We start from the raw sequence: 17,626 nt of genomic DNA on the forward strand, positions 1-17,626 counted from the left end.
TCCGTGGTGATTCCCAATCCAGTCCTGTGGGCAGAATTCACCATTGCACATACATTACTTGGAACTGATAGTACTTAGTCATGGCTGGGGTGTGTTGGGAGGGGAGTTTTCACAGATTACATCTAGAGTTTTGATTCTGGCAAACGAGGAGGCTGAGGTGCTGTTTACTGAGGTGAGGAATATGGACCAAATAGGACTTGTAATTTTTACTTGGGAGGGAAATAGATCCAAGTAGAAATGTCAAGTAGACAGTGGGATGTGTGGATCTGGATCTCAGAGAATAGATATTGGATAGGCTAGAACTTTGAGAATTGTTACTAATTGAAACTGGTGTCAGAAGCTTGGAAGAAGGTATCAGGGACAGAAATGAGAGAAGTCAGAAGGCTCTAGACTATGCCTCAGGGACTCTCCAATATAGAGGTTGGACAGAGAAGAGACTGGTCTAAGAATTTTGTCTAGATCAGTAGGAGGGAAATAAGGGAAAGGGTTGGGGATATATCTCAGTTTGTAGAGTGCCTTTCTAACACACACAAGCATATATTCATGAATTTAATCCTAGCATCTATAGTTAATAAACTATAGTTGTCATGTCATCCAATATGCGTCTAGAAGGTACTCTTGTTATCTAACCAACATCTCCCCGACCTCATTTCTCACTCAGCTTCTCCATTCTGGTCTCAACATCTATGAGGTCAATAGTTTATAATTCCACCTGTGAGTGAGATCGTGTGATATTTGTTTTATTGTTTATATCCATTCATCTGTTGGATGCCTTGATTGATTGACTATCTTGGCTGTTGTGTAAACACGGGCGTCTCTTTAACACATTGATTTTTATTTCCTTTGAATATTCAAGAGATGAGATGACTTGATCATACAGTGGTTCGGTTTTTAGTTGGAGAGTGAGGGTGGGAAACACCAAACTGCTTTCTTTTTTTTTTTTTTTTTGATTTTTAATATTTTTATTACATATTTTCCTCAATTACATTTCCAATGCTATCCCAAAAGTCCCCCATAGCGCCCCCCACTTCCCTACCCACCCATTCCCATTCTTTTGGCCCTGGCATTCCCCTATATTGGGGCATATAAAGTTTGCAAGTCCAATGGGCCTCTCTTTCCATTGATGGCCGACTAGGCCATCTTTCGATACATATGCAGCTAGAGACAAGAGCTCCGGGGTTCTGGTTGGTACATCATGTTGTTCCAACAATAGGGTTGCAGATCCCTTTAGCTCCTTGGGTACTTTCTCTAGCTTCTCCATTGGGAGCCCTGTGATACATCCAATAGCTGACTGTGAACATCCACTCCTGTGTTTGCTAGGCCCCGGCATCGTCTCACAAGAGACAGCTATATTTGGGTCCTTTCAGCAAAATCTTGCTAGTGTATGCAATGGTGTCAGCGTTTAGAAGCTGATTATGGGACGGATCCCTGGATACAGCAGTCTCTAAATGGTCCATCCTTTCATCACAGCTACGAACTTTGTCTCTGTAACTCCTTCCCTGGGTGTTTTGTTCCCAATTCTAAGAAGGTGCACAGTGTCCACACTTTGGTCTTCATTCTTCTTGAGTTTCATGCGTTTATCAAATTGTATCTTATATCTTGGGTATCCTAAGTTTTGGGCTAATATCCACTTATCAATGAATACATATTGTGTGAGTTCTTTTGTGATTGTGTTACTTCACTCAAGATGATGCCCTCCAGGTCCATCCATTTGGCTAGGAATTTCATAAATTCATTCTTTTTAATAACTGAGTAGTACTCCATTGTGTAAATGTACCATAATTTCTGTATCCATTCCTCTGTTGAGGGACATCTGGGTTCTTTCCAGCTTCTGGCTATTATAAATAGGGCTGCTATGAACATAGTGGAGCATGTGTCCTTTTTACCGGTTGGGACATCTTCTGGATATATGCCCAGGAGAGGTATTGCTGGATCCTCCGGTAGTACTATGTCCAATTTTCTGAGGAACCGCCAGACTGATTTCCAGAGTGGTTGTACAAGCTTGCAATCCCACCAACAATGGAGGAGTGTTCCTCTTTCTCCACATCCTCGCCAGCATCTGCTGTCACCTGAATTTTTGATCTTAGCCATTCTGACTGGTGTGAGGTGGAATCTCAGGGTTGTTTTGATTTGCATTTCCCTGATGATTAAGGATGTTGAACATTTTTTCAGGTGTTTCTCTGCCATTCGGTATTCCTCAGGTGAGAATTCTTTGTTCAGTTCTGAGCCCCATTTTTTAATGGGGTTATTTGACTTTCTGGAGTCCACCTTCTTGAGTTCTTTATATATATTGGATATTAGTCCCTTATCTGATTTAGGATAGGTGAAGATCCTTTCCCAATCTGTTGGTGGTTTTTTTGTCTTATTGATGGTGTCTTTAGCCTTGCAGAAGCTTTGTAGTTTCATGAGGTCCCACTTGTCAATTCTCGATCTTACAGCACAAGCCATTACTCTTCTATTCAGGAATTTTTCCTCTGTGCCCATATCTTCAAGGCTTTTCCCCACTTTCTCCTCTATAAGTTTCAGTGTCTCTGGTTTTATGTGGAGTTCCTTGATCCACTTAGACTTGACCTTAGTACAAGGAGATAGGAATGGATCGATTCGCATTCTTCTACATGTTAACAACCAGTTGTGCCAGCACCATTTGTTGAAAATGCTGTCTTTCTTCCACTGGATGCCAAACTGCTTTCCATGTAAAAAGTCCACCTTCAATATTAGTTTTTGACTCCTAATCTATCTTTTGTAAAATCCTCAGGGTTTCCAAGACCTAGGACTTTCACTCTGTGGAACTGAGCCTTAATCCAAAACTGAGTGTTGAGTCCTGTGTGTTCTGTCTTTGTACTCTTATGAAATCATTGAGTACTGTGACCTGTTATGATCTGAATGTGAGCGCCCTTCACAGGATGAAGTCTAGAAACTTTAGGTGGTGGGGACTAGCTCTAGGAAGTAGGCCATTGGACATACATTCCTGAAGTCATTTTGCTTCGTTTCTTTCTCTCTGTCTCTCCTGTTCCCCCCACTCCATCTTCCATCCCCTCACTTTCTGGTCACATGGTATGAGCATCTCTGGCACATGGTACCTTCTCTGCCAAGATGAACTAAGTCATTTGAAACCATTGGTCTTCCCTCCTTTATTTCTTCTCTCCTTTTCACCCCCATGGTTGGAGGTTTCAGGTATTTTATCACAGCAATGAGAAAAACAACTAATATAGGACCATTTTTAAAAATTTAGTTTTTAAAGACAAGGAGTACAATGAATAGTTAGATTTTTTTTTTTTTTTTTTTTTTTTTTTTGGATTTTCGAGACAGGGTTTCTCTGTGTAGCCCTGGATGTCCTGGAACTCACTCTGTAGACCAGGCTGGCCTCGAACTCAGAAATCCGCCTGCCTCTGCCTCCCAAGTGCTGGGATTAAAGGTGTGTGACACCACACCACACACAGCATTTTTTTTTTTTTTGGCAATAGTTAGATTCTTAAGTGTTCTGAAGTTGTACACATACAAGAGAAAATATCAAATCATCATTTGTTTTGTAAAATATGATCCAATACAGGCAATTTCATGTGACTTGATCTAACACTTGGTCTTTGGCAAGCAGATCAGGAATCAGTATTGCTCTTGGAGACAGGCTGGCTATAGGCAGCCTAGGCTACCTGGGCCTGGGAAGACTCTGAGCTGCGGGTCCTCTTGGCTCACCTCCTGCGGCTGGCTGGCTTGTGGGTGTGCAGTGCGGTCCTTGGTGCTGCAGCTGCTGCGGTGATTTGTGGGCGCTGTACTGACTCTCAGCTTTGCTTTCTGGACCCTGACATATTACTTTGTGCTTTATTTCCTTACAGAGTGGAAGGCTCTCAGGTTTTGTGTGCTCTTCTTCTCCTCTGTTCTCTGGGCCCAAGATTTAAAGAGGTTGGATTTGTGAACCCCAGAGGCATTTTTGGCCTCTTCTGGTTGGTCTGGAAGCATGGCAGCTACCCTGGTATCTCTCTTCTCACACCAGATGGGCTTCGCTACTTTGTTGAAGAATTTCATAAGACAGTAAATGGGCTGTTCTTGAAATGATTAGACAAAGTCAGCTATCATATATCTAATTTTATTTCATATAATTATATTTATTTTGTTTTTATGTATTTACGTTTATTCCATATAGTTCTATTTATCTAAATTTTACCTCTACAGGCTAGTAGTTTTTAATCATAAACAAATCCAACTTTTCAATCATGTGGATATGGATTTTTATGAACGTATTTGGTTTCTTTATTTCTGTAAATAAGCAAGTGGTATTTCTAATTCAGAGTGAGAGTTAGTTCTACTTGCATGTACATGTTTTAAATTTAAAAGACGATCATGGGGAAATGAATCAAAATTGAAGTAGGCAGGATTCATCTATTTCCTGCTCCCGATATGGGTAAGACATTGAATAAAAAAAAGAGTTCTCAGATTGCTTTGCGCTCTGTGGAATCTAAGGAAACGGAAACGTTCAGAGTGGATTTTCTTGGGATGGTTTGTGTAGTATCTCTTAGATGCTCAGGAAAAACAAAAGAATAAAGGAAATCAGCTCGCCTTCCAATCTTACCACTAAGACATAAATACTGCCATTGTTATTATTGTTATTATTATTATATTCCCACATGTCTTGCTTCCGCATACATAAAGCCATGTGCCATGCTAAATTCTTTTCTTTTGTTTTTTTGTTTTTGTTTTTCAATTTTCTTTCAATGAAAGGCAGCATTCCTCCAGTTTTTATTTTCAGGAAATGTTTGAAAACAAAGCTTTCTCTGTATTCCAGTAAAGGAAACCTATTTAGAAAAAGAGAGATTTGGTCTATTTTTATTTGTGTGTATATGTGTGTATGCACATAAGTGCAGGTGCTCAGAGAGACCAGAAGAAGGCATCAAATCCCCCCCGGAGCAGGTGGTTGTGAGCTGCCCGAGGTGGATCCTGGGAACTGACAGAATATCAGGTGCTCATCACTGCTGACCCATCCGTTCCTCCAGCCCCAGTTTTGGGGTCAGGATCTCATGTAGTCCAGGCTGCCCTCCAATGTGCTACAGTTAAGCATCCCCTGGATTCTAGACTCTCCCAAGTGTTGGGATTCTAGGCACGTGCTGCCACTGGTCAGCACAGCTATGTTTAAGTTAATTGATAAGGCTGTGGATGGCATGTTGGATGAGATTTCTGGATCTGTTACCTAAGAGTGAACAGGAGGAGTTTCTTCATTAGGTTTTGTGAAATAACACAAAAATCTATAGAAGGGACCGGTGGGGAGTAAGGGCTGTGGGGCATGGGTGGACAGGCGAGGAATCCACAGGAGGGTCTTGGGGATACTTGAGCTGACTGTAGATACTTTCTCCAGAGAAGCCAATGCCCCATTTCTGGGACATGTCACACAAGTGGGGCTGGCACAGAACTGTCTGTTGAATCTACCAGGACAGGAGTGGAGTTGAATCATGGCCACGGCCATGTTCCTGATTCTACACCTCATAGTATGAGTTAGAGTTTCTTGTTCCTTCGAGTGGAACCTGGAGTTGGGAAGCTGGGGCAGAGGGATCTGTGTTCTGTTTCTTTCTAAAAGATCACTCTCACTGGTTGACCAACTGAAACATCCTGTCTATGTTGCAAACTTTACTGGGTTGCTGTTTGAGTGCCTTGTGTGATAATCTCTCTACAAATACACTGGGACTCTTTCTGAGTTTGGTTTCTTCTAGAAGTAAATCCTGAGACAGAGATTGGACTACAAGGAATTTCTCTGGGGACAGACATCCTGGACAGACATCCTGGTGCAAAGGTGGAAGGGTGTGACAGGAGATGATAGAGTTTGAGGGGTATTTAGGGTTGTGCACTGACCATTTTCTCAATCGGGCTACTGCAATGCTCAGATTCCCATGGACCACGCAGTAAGTTCACTGCATTCTGTAGGTTAACTACTAGCCACTTTGATAAACATAGACATTTATTTTTTTCTTTAACAGGTGCCAAGTGTATCCCTTGAGTTATGTACAAGCCTTTTTCTGTACCAATTTTATAAAATAAATTCTATCACTTCATGAGTGTGAGGTATCCTTGCTCTCAGAATAGCTCTTTTTTTTTAAAATCTATTCACCCATTAATGTGAAGAATATGTTCAAGAGTCCCAGGCTAGGACTTGGCTATAGAGTATTACATATACATGCTATGTGTATCTCCTTTCCCGCTTAACATACAGTAAGTGTGGATATATATATATATATATATATATATATATATATATGAAATATATTTGAAAATGAAATGTATAATGCACACAAAACCATATATATAGTTATATATATATTTGTATATATGTATGATTTTGAATGCATTAGATACTTCATTTCCAAATTAAAAGGAATTATCTTTAAAAGATTTACTTTATTGTGTGTGTGTGTGTGTGTGAGAGAGAGAGAGAGAGAGAGAGAGAGAACGAACTAGTTCATGCATGCATGCATGCATGCATAATTATGCCCACCAACCCCAGAGGGGAGTGTTAGATTCCTTGGAGTTGGAGGTACAGGTAATTATGAGCCTGATGTGGGTGATGGGAATTGAAGTGGAATTCTCTACAAAAGCAACAAGATTTCTTAACTACTGAGCCATCTATCCAGCCCCAGAAAGTGAGTTATATTTTTATACTGATGATTTCTTGGAACTGGAACAGAATAAAAAAACGTTAACAGTGTTAGACATGAATGTAGACACAGTTTTGTTTGCAAACTTACAATGTATCCACTGAGAAAATGCAAATTGTAAAGCCCAGTTGTAGTTTGCCCTCAGCTTTGCACAGGGCGTCTGCCCTCCACTTGGCACCTTGTGTCTTCTCTAGGCTTGCTCTCTTGTTTCTGGCAGGTCACCATCTGTGCAGAACTCCTCATCGACAAATTGCTTCCTGCCACGTGCTGGATTGCTCGTGCGAAGTAGTACTTCAGAAATAATTGCTTTGGGAGATCTCAAAGCACTCAAACCTCATGGATTCTATGGCACCTTCTGAAGTTGTTATGGGACATAAGACGGAGGCAAGAAAAGATTGGGCTAACTATTGGAAGAAGAAATGAGTGAGTTAGACCAGGATCAGGAAATGCATCAAGGGATGGTTTATGTATTTGTATTCTCAGCACTTAGCAGGCTGGACAGAAGGATGGAAGCATCGAGGCTGTCTGCAGAACCAGAGGCTTTTAAGATCCTTTTAAGATCCTTTTAAGATTCCAGATTTACTGTTTAAAGTAAAAAAAAAAAAAAAAAAACAAAACCTGGACACAATGTATCAAATGACAGACTCATAAAGAACATGTACTACAGGGAGATATTCAGTAGTTGAGAATACTGGCTTCTCCTGCAGAGGACATGAATACAATTCCCAGCACCCACATGGCAGCTCCCAACCATCAGTAACTCCAGTCTCGGGGGATCCAGCGCCCTCTTCTGTCACCTACAGGCACTGCACACAGTATGTGCACAGAAATCATGCAAGCAGATACCCAGGCACGTAAAACAAAAAGAACTGGGAGTTTCTAATTTCTTCCAAGTCAAGATGGGAATGAGGTTTCGGAGTAGTATTAGGCTAAGCAATTTATATTATTCATGACATTAATGTGTAATTTTCCCCACAAGCAGCCAGGGAAGAGAAATTTCCATATTGTACACGAGGCAGCTTTGTGTGTATATACACTGTGCATGAAATGAGCCTCAATCAGAAGGAATTTTAATGTAAGGTAACTTTATTAGCTGTAGAAAGGCCTGGAACTGTTCTCTATCTCTGTTTCTTGCCTGATGGTTCGAGCATGTTTCATAGTATTTTATTTTATCTTAGTTATTCTCAGATAAATCAGTAGTCCCGTTGTTTTTGCATTAAAATCCCAGTTGGGCCCAATAAACACACGAGTCCTGTCTAGACCTGTGCTGTGTAAAAATCTCCCGATTTATCTTGGCTCCGATATTCTCCTCCCGATTCTGTTTTCGACTGGCCAGCCTGCAGAGGAGAGAGGGCTGCGGTCAGCTTCTTGTTCCTGTGGGTGGCCGTCCTGCCCTCCTGCAGAGGCACTAGCTCCAGCCTCTCTGCACATGCGTGCCAGAGAGCAGAGTGCGAATAAAGGGTGGGCTTAATGTGACCAGGGCAGGTGAGTCTGGGGTCAGTTCCCTCCGGATTCAGTGGCGGTGCTGGTGATGCTGACCTATCTCATCCATCCATGGCTTTCTTCCTGCAGAGCAAAGGATGTGGGAACCTGGGTGAGATAACTCTGCTCTTCTTCCCGCCCATGCCCGCCCTTAGCCCTGGTGTGTGGGACAGCGTTCTTTGGCGTCTCTGATGGACCTGAGACAAATCTTTTCAAGATGACCTCAGATTTACTGTAGAACCGTCCATCTTCCCCACCAACAGTGAAACAATTCATTCCACTGCAGCTACTGCTGTGGTTTGAATGTGGGTTGTCTCACAAAGGTTTGGACTGGAGGTTTGGCTCCTAGTGTGGTGGTTCAGAGAAGGGGCGGGACCTTTAGGAGGTAGGGGGCCTACTGGATCTTGGTTAAAGTTGGAAGAGATCAACGCTGGTCTTGTGGACTGGCTAGTTTTATGTTAACTTGACACAAGCCAGAGCCATTTTGGAACAGGGAAACTCAGCTGAGAAAAACCCTGACAAGACGGGCTTGTGCGCAAGCCAGTGGTGCATTTTCTGCATTGATGAATGATGCGAGAGAGCCCAGGAGACGCCTGCCCCGGGCTAGTGCTCCTGGGTGCTGTAAGAAAGCGGGTTGAGCAAGCCAGTAAGCAGTGTTCCTCTACATCAGCTCCTGCCTCCAGGCTCTGGCCTTGACTTTCTCTTAGTGATTAACTGTGATGGGGAAGTGTAAGCCAAATAAGTTCTTTCTTTCCCAAGTTGCTTTTGGTCAAGGTGTTTCATCAGGTCGATAGAAACCTAAGATAGAGAGTGAATAAACGCTTTCAAAAATGGGTTGTTCCTCCCTTCCAGGCTCAGGGAGCATCACAGAAGACAATCCAGAAAAGACAAAACAGAGGGGCAGAGGTGTCCCTCCCCACCCCCGCGTAAGGGCCTGGCACCACTGCTCTGCTCTTAAATTCATTAAAGTGCAGACTACCTACACAAGGTTGGGCCTGTCGACTTCTGTCTTGGAGGAGGAGGGGTTCTCTAGGTCCTGCTCCTTCTGGGATTTGTAAACAGTTGCTGGGGGTGGGCAAGGCATGTTCTTCAGTTAGGTACCATGGTCCTATAAATGACTTCTCGCTTGCACTAGTATAGGTAACTCCAGTTATATATCCTGGTACACACACACACACACACAAGAACATGAACACACATGCATGTACACCGATACACACATACACATGCATGCACACACATGGGTACACACAAGGGTGTATACATGTGTGTGTGCACACACACAGACACACACATGCACACACACATGTAGACACACATGCACACACTCGCGTGAGAACACAGGCTTAGTGAGGAAGAGAGCCAGTGGGAGGGAACAAGAAGGCAATCGGGACTGTGAATATGATCAGAACACATTATATACACAGATGAAGATGTTCTAATGAAATTTGTTAATATGTGTAATGAACATGTGCTAATAGAAAACTTGGGGTGAAAAGAGTAGTTTGTTAGAAGGTAAAGCTACCCTGACTGTTTGACACACTATCTGCACAGCAGGCTCCTTTCCACTTCTCAGGTGTTTGCTGGTGCACTGAGGGGTCCACATGAGAGTGCTAGAACCACGGTGTTTGGGCTCTGTACACAGCCCAAACAAACTGCTAAGGCTACCATAGATAGCCCTCCATCTCAGGAGCTTTGCTATAGCAACAGGAAATTGACCTATGTTCACCTGTTCTTTCATTCCTATAATTTTTTTTAAATTGTCTCGTGGTAGGAATGAGCAAGCAGTTTATATTTTTTAAGGCACATTTTTAGTGTCCCCCATGGAAATTTTTCTTTTTTAGCTTAAGGCAATGGGGACTAACTAACCTCATTCCCAAGTAAAGGGGAAGAAAAATGCTGTGGTTGCCAACAGTCCTTGCTGAAGGAGCCATTTTCTCTAGGTGTTTTCACTATTTAAATGTTGGAGGAGAGGCAGGTGAATTCCTGTTGGCATTCAGTCTAGGCCCTGCCTCCACAGTTACCTGGCAACAGCCAGGTGTGCCTGACTCACTGTAAAAGGGGCTGCTTGCCCCCTTCTCACTCTCTTGCTTTCTTTTCCCTTACTCTCTCTCCATTCCCCTCCCCCCATATGCTGATGGCCAGCCTCTATTCTCTACTCTCTCCCTCTCTTTGCCTTTCTCTGCCTCTACTCCCCTCTCCCCTCCCCTCCCCTCCCTATTCCCTGAATAAACTCTATTCTAATCTATACCATTGTATGGCTGGTCCCTCCGGAGGAAGGGATGCCTCAGCAGGGCCTGGAAAGACACCCTCTCCCCCCCCACCTGACTATACCTCCACCACACACATCCCTTCTCTCTATTTTTTTTATAAAACACAACAACTCCACTAATTTGTTTATTTTTAAATTGTGCGTCTGTGTGGGCATGTGCGTGCCTGTGGAGTCCAGACGAGCATGTTGGATCCCCTGCAGCTGGAATTACAGGCAGTTGTGAGAGTGGTTTCTCCTGGCTATCATCCCTGGCAATCCTTTATTTTCTTAAGGTTTGCTTGTACACCTGTCTGTGGAGACAGTGAGATGGTAGCAGCCCTCAGCTATGAGCTTGGGAGTGTTTCTCATCCACGTGCTTATGAGACAACCTTGTCAAGGCGATGGATGGCCAGGCTAGAGCATGCTGAGTGTCTTCTCACTACTGACTGAGAACCCTGGACTGACAGTTAGCTCCACATTCTTAGAGGATGAGAAACACTCGGGCAGAAGCTGGAGACAGCTGTGCCCCGTTATCCATTTCTCTGGTTATCCCTGTCACGAGCTCACCAGAACTGAGTTGGGTGAGCTTCATGGTCCTCCCTCTTTCTCTAGGCTCTTTACAAAATATACTATACTGTAACATTTTGTTAATTCCTTGAGAATCTCATACATGCATACAATGTATTTTCATATTTACCTTCACCCCTCTCCCTAACTCCTCCCAGATCCACCTCTTGCCTGCTCCCAACTTGGTATCTCCTCTTTTTTTTTTTTTTTTTAAAGTATCTAACCTGACTAGTCTCATTTGTACAGCCTATATATTCTTTTCCTTGGGTGTGTGACTATTCACTGGTATTCACTGGAGTTGGTTGATGGACCAGGGGCCACACTTGTAAAGACAACTGATTGCCTCCTGGAGAAGCCATCAACTATCAATAGATCCTCAGCCAGGAGTGTATGCTTGTGGACTCTGCTCTGTTCCATCTCTAGGTCTTCTTGCCAACCAGGAAGAGGACTGAAGGAAACTTTGGGTGGTGGCAGCATGCCAGGCAGTCTTGTTTGCAAGCAAATTTGACATGGCAGTTTACAGCTTATTGTCCTTGCAGTTGTCCTGAATATGCCAGAGGAAAGAGCTGTGTAAACAGCCCAAGGAACCAATGGCACAACTCAGAACACACTGACACCATGACAGGGCTCTGATTTACTACTGGCTTGAAGAAATGACTGTTACCTTGAGTTCCGAATTACCACATCCCAAGGGCATTCTTTGGCATTCTACCCAGGCTGCTAACCAAGTCTTCCACACTTCATTTATGGGATCTGACACTATCACAGACTCCAGCAGTATAGCTGTAGGCTCTAGTAAACTCCTAAATTAAAAGTCAACCCAGTCAAGGGTATTTTGATGTCCAGGGATTTGCACGCAGCTCCCACTAGGCTTAGAGCCAAGTTCCTTCTGACTTACTGAAATTAATGCAGCGCTTTCTATCTTGGCTCCGTGCTTTGCATGGGCAATCGAAGAGGAGTTTTGAGTGGGCCCGGCACTTTAAGAATGCTCCATTTTCCTCCAGGAAGCACCTTACATATGCAACGCAGTAGTCTAAAGAAAGCATAAAGATACTATATTGACACTGCTTCAGAAATTTTGAGGCTTGAGCCATGAAAGAAGTTGAGGTTCAAACGCAATCTTTGTTCATTACTGGATATTTGTTACTAGAGAGGAATTTTCTTTTCATTTTCATTGGTCATTGTTCGGTCACTGCCAAAAGGAACTGAGGGATGCAAGGGTTTGTTTGGCTTATGCCTTAGGTCATGTTCAGCACGGCAGGGAGTCAGGGAAGGAGCTATGCATAAGTGTTCTGCCTGCACGGATGTATATGGACCAGATGTGTGCAGTACTCATGGAAACCAGTAGAGGGTGTTGAATCCCTGGGAAGTGGAGTTAAAGGCAGTTGTCAGTGACAGTGTGGGTGCTAGAAAATGAAGCCAGGTCCTCTGCAAGAGCAATGACTTAACTGCCAAGTCATCTCCAGCTCCCAGTGAGCTTTCTGGTATGGCTGGAACTACCTGCCCAGGGAATGGTGAGAGCCTGGACCTTCATACATCATGTAGCCATCAAGACCATCCCCCCACAGACATGCCTCAATGGATGTTCTTTCAGATGACTCTAGGCTAGGTCAGGTTGATGTTTAAAGCTAATAGGGCAGCAAACACTATCGGTTGGTTGGGTGTATCTAATCCAAAATCTGAAATGATCCAAAATCTGAAACTTGGTGGGAAAAATGCAACCTTGTGTCATGTGACAGATAGCAATCAAAATGCAGGCTGTGCACTAAGATATATTAAAATTTTTTTTGTAAAAAATTACATGTAGGTTACATGTGTAAGGTGTTTCTGGAGTGCAAATATATTTCATGTTTAGACCAGTATGGGTCCCTAGTATATCTCAAGATACATCTATATGCTCCAAAATTGAAAACAAAACAATACAACCAACTGTGGGAAGCGGGTGCAGCCCATTGGGCCTAGATGGTGCCCTGGCCCATTGCCAGGCCCCATGAAACCCACATGTTTACTGCCTTGCCTCAACACGCGCAGTGAAACTGCATGCGTAAGTTGCCTGCCACGCTAGACTATTCCTCATGATCCGGATCTGTCAGCCTATCTGTGACTGACCTGAGCTCCTGCCTGGAGCGTGTATGATTCTGATCAGATGAGGTGGTGTGGAGCAAGATGAGGTCAGTTGCCTCGATTATAGAATTGCCCTTGCCCTAAGTGGAGAGAGCTGTAAGTGAAAAAGCTGCAAGTAGAAGCTGCTGCGTGAACCCGACTTGGTGTCCATGTTGTTCTTGTCTCTGTGGGTTGGAGACTGCGGCAACCATTACATACTTTCAAGTATTTCTTAGATAAGGGATATTCAACTTATTCTAGTGTATCTGATAGTCTAAAACTTGTGACTATTTTCCAAGGATCCAATGCCCTCTTTTAGCTTGGAGGGGACTATACTCACACAGTGCACACACATACATGCAGGCCAGCACCGATACACATAAAATAGAAGTAAACAAATCTTTAAAAAAATACACATTAAATTCTTGGATTTGATTAACTTTGTAACAAGCTTTGGCAAATAGTTTATCTTTCAGAATTTCAGTGTCCTACACTGCAAGATGGCCACAATATTTACTTTGTGCTTGGTACAAATGTGATTGCTATTATTTTAAAACAACTGCACTGCACTATCTACACAGAAAATTATATTTTTAAGGTATAAAAGTACTATGCTTAGGGCCTGGCACTTGAGAGACAGATTCAGAAGAAGCTGTTGAGTGCAAGGCTAACTTGGTGGCCTGGGCAAGACCCTGTCTCAAATAAAATAAAACAACAATAACAACAACAACAACAACAACAACAAATCCCACCCACCCCCAAAGCAAAACCTGCAATCCCCCACTTAACCGCGAAGCCATCTCCAGCTCCCAGTGAACTTTCTGGAATGGCTAGAATTACCTGCCCAGGGAATGGTGAGAGCCTGGACCTTCATACATCATGTAGCCATCAAGACCATCCCCCCACAGACATGCCTCAATGGATGTTCTTGATATATATTTAAATATATAATTTGTATATTTTCAAATATACATAAATTCTCTGATATAACACTTGTTTTTGGCTTTGTGCTGTATTTTTTGCATTTGAACAGAGTCCAGCTAACACTGAGGCAAGAGCACATCCACCTCTTCGTGAAGCTGGTGGAATGAATGCCTTTGTCAGCGTCTTGGTTCGTAGATATCAGGTGTCTAACCAGAAGCCACCAGCCACATAACTGTAATATTTTGGTAGCACGAATTGTTAAGATGCCAACCTGTTGTCAGGACTTTTTGAAAACAATATATACTGCATGGTAGTGCAAGTGACTAAAGTTCCTATTGGCTTTTTACCCCCATGTGTGCCTGCGACAAGCATTTCAGTGTGGAGAATTGTCCCAGTTACTCAGCACTGATGGGTAATCAATGTGCTGGGCAGCCACTGTCACAAGCTAGAAAAGTACAGCAGAGTCTGATCTTACAATGTGTGGTCACTTAACAATTTGCAGAAATGAAAAGAAGTGGGAACTCTCTGTAACAAAAATCGAAACAGACCTTCCGGGAGCTGAGCTGTAATGGGCGAGTTTTCCCTCCCCCTGCCCGCCCCCCACCCCCTTTCATGCCCAGTCTGTGCTCAGGCTGCCTGGTACTTAGAAAAGGGAAGCCATTTGAAAACAGGGCTTAAGCAGTCTGGTTGTTGCTTAAAGTTTGATCTTCAGGGGTAACCAGTCATTTGTAATCTTAGTTATCACAGACTAAGCCACAAAAAGAAAAATGGTGCCCATTTGTTTAAAATACAAAGTAACAAAGCATTTTCCGAGAAAAGAGTACATGGTCAAGGCAGTGCCTCTGAGTGGCTTCTCAAAGGCTGGAATTGGAAGGCACTGTGGAAAACAGAGGTTGAATTTCATGCTCGTTTTCCTTGTGTGGAAGAGAAAACTGAAACCTTAAGCACCATGACTGTCCCCATTTTTAGTGCAAGGTGACATTACCTTGTCCCATATGTATGTGTTTTTACCTACTGGTAGAATTCAGGGCTATAATAAGCTAACAGAGAAATTAATAGAAAAGGGTATTGATTCATAATATAAATGGGCAAAACATTGTAGATACAGAAATATATAGAAATTTAGCAATTCAAATAGATACAGTTTAGTAAACAATTTCTTAGGCTTCTAAAATAATAATTGAGTGTAAGAAAACAATCTTTAAATGGTCAAGAAATAGTGCAAGCTTTTAGAACCTTGTGGCTGGAATGTGGACCACAGGCTCTGCACTCCAGTTGTTAGTGCTGTACTGGGATCTGGCAGAGACTTGTAGAGGCAGGTCTCGCTGGAGGAAGTGCATTGCTGGGAGGTGGTCTTTGAGAGTTACAGGATAGCTGCTTCTGGTTAAGAACTCTGGTTTCCATGGAGCTCGTCCTGCAGAGGGGCTGTCCCAGATTCCCAACCATTAGAGATTCCTCTATTTCCATTACTCTGAAACTATGAGCCAAAATAAGTCTGTCCTTGAAGTTGCTTCTCTGAGGTCTTTGGTCTTCATAGATAATACAAGCCTCACAAGGGAAAGGTGCTTTCTCTGACTTGAAATCTAGAGCCTATAGAGGAAAAGAGCCATAAATCCCAACATAGAAATTCTTCCCAGGGATTTATTTCATCCTGGTATTTCATGCTTTGACCTTCTGAGGGTCAAAAGACAAATGAGTGAATATGATCTTAGCGCCTTGTGTCACAATTGAAGACACACACACACACACACACACACACACACACACACAGCAGGGCTCTGTGGTTTTCTTAGTCGGCAAACATTCAGTAGACCAGCAGTGCTTTCCATTGGTGAGATGAGGAAGACAAACAGTTCCCACACAGACACTTACCTCAGCTGAAGGTGGTAATCTCACTGCCATTTAGGAAGACCCCTGGGATCTACAAGTATATCTCCCTGCCCTTGTGTCTCATTAGTCTCTTGTCCATTTGATAGAAGTTGGAGTCTAGGGGGAAAATAACATCAACTGAGAAGACGCTCCGTTCACATTGGCCTGTGGATATGTCTGTGGGCATTTTCTTATTAATGATTGATGAGGGAGGGCCCATCCCATGGTGGGTGGAACCACTTCTGGGCACTGGTTTATGAGAAAGCAGGCTAAGTGATCCACAGAGATCCAGGCCATAAGTAGCTCCCCTTCATGGCCTCTGCTTCAGTTTCTGCCTCCAGGTTCCTGCCTTAAGTTTCTGCCCCTCAGTGATGGACAGTGAGACATAAAATAAACCCTTTCCTCAGATGAACTTTGGCCACCTTGTATATTACAGTGATGCAGTCCCAACCAGGACACATTGTAACAAATTGTCTTTATAATGTGCTATTGCTTACGGCTCACGATGGGTATGGATACCTGAGACCTATGGACTAATAGAAATGTGCTTCTATGTCAGCATTTTTAAAGGATATTTGTTTGATTACTGCTAAGGGTAGAGACTTAGACTGTCTACCAATTGGGGTCTGGATGAACAAATTAGGATATAGACAGAAATGGGATGTAATAGGCCGAGATAAAAAAAAAAAACTGTTATCAAATTGGAGAATCCTCTATAAATATTGCCAAGGGAGCCATGTATGGTGCCACATGGCTGTGACTGTATCACCCAAAAGCCTAAGATGGGAAGGTCAAAAGTTCAAGGCCAGCCTGGGATACATAGCCTGCTTCAGGCTACTCTGGGTTACTTAAACAGATCCTGTCTTAGGTGAAAAAAAAATCAAGAGAAGAGGCACAGAACATGGAATGGAGCAGCTACCCTCCCTGTTTTCCTCTTTTCTAAGTCAGAGGGCAGAAAACACAAGTCTATTGATTCATTTGGTTTTGTTGAGACAGGGTCTTATGTAGCCCAGGCTGGCCTCAAACTTACTAGGTAGCTGAGGATGACCTTGAACTCTTCAACCTCCAGTCTCTCCACCGTTGGAATGCTGGAATCACAGATGTATGCCTTGTGTCCAGCATGTTTTGATTTAAACATGTTTAAAGTTTAGAGCCACCCAGAGGGCTATGCAGGAAAAGGGAGCTGCCTCCACCCCTAACCACCTGAGTTTGATCCCTGGGACCCACACATGGAAGGAAAGAGACTACCAGAATGTGTCCTCTGACCTCCATACGTTTGTTGTGGCATGGACATGCCTCCTCATAAAGAAATAAGTAGATATATAAATACAGTTAATAAGTCAAATGTCTTGGGGAAAAATTGTTCTTTTAAAAGATAACAAAGAAGCAATGATAGTGGATGCCTGTGACAAGTGGTAGATCAGAGCTGTAGGTTAGGGAGGAGGTATAAATGTCTTTACTGGGACACTTTACGTAGCATGAGACAGTATCAACAAATAACCAGAGATCAAAAAGAGAAAATATTAGAGAAATTACCACTGACCCTCTGTATCAACTAGGGTGGAAACATGGGGTCTTGTAGAACATACATGTGGAGCATTACTGTAAGAAACTGGAGTAGTCAGTTGTCAGCGCTGGCTAGGAGGATACCGAATCTGTGCAGCCAGAAGTGCTGGCTGGCAATTCTCAGGCAGGAGCTGATACCACGGGACTGCTTTTCCTCAGCGAACCTCAGCTCTGTTTTTAGAACCTTTCAGGTAATTGGATCAGGCTCCTTAGATTATAGAGGATA

General features: G+C 43.1%; 1 long non-coding RNA gene across 1 annotated transcript; it reads right to left on the reverse strand.

The window, feature by feature from the left end:
* Window positions 1–7,718: 7,718 nt before the first annotated feature.
* Window positions 7,719–16,019, reverse strand: LOC110296947 (uncharacterized). The gene is made up of 3 exons (XR_002378228.3): window positions 15,838–16,019; window positions 11,837–11,971; window positions 7,719–8,204 (listed from the first exon to the last, which is right to left on the reverse strand). It is a non-coding gene; the product is annotated as an uncharacterized LOC110296947 (long non-coding RNA).
* Window positions 16,020–17,626: the final 1,607 nt, after the last annotated feature.

Source organism: Mus caroli, unplaced genomic scaffold (genome assembly GCF_978045245.1).
Source record: "Mus caroli unplaced genomic scaffold, Mus_caroli_1 scaffold_7, whole genome shotgun sequence".
Taxonomy (NCBI): domain Eukaryota; kingdom Metazoa; phylum Chordata; class Mammalia; order Rodentia; family Muridae; genus Mus; species Mus caroli.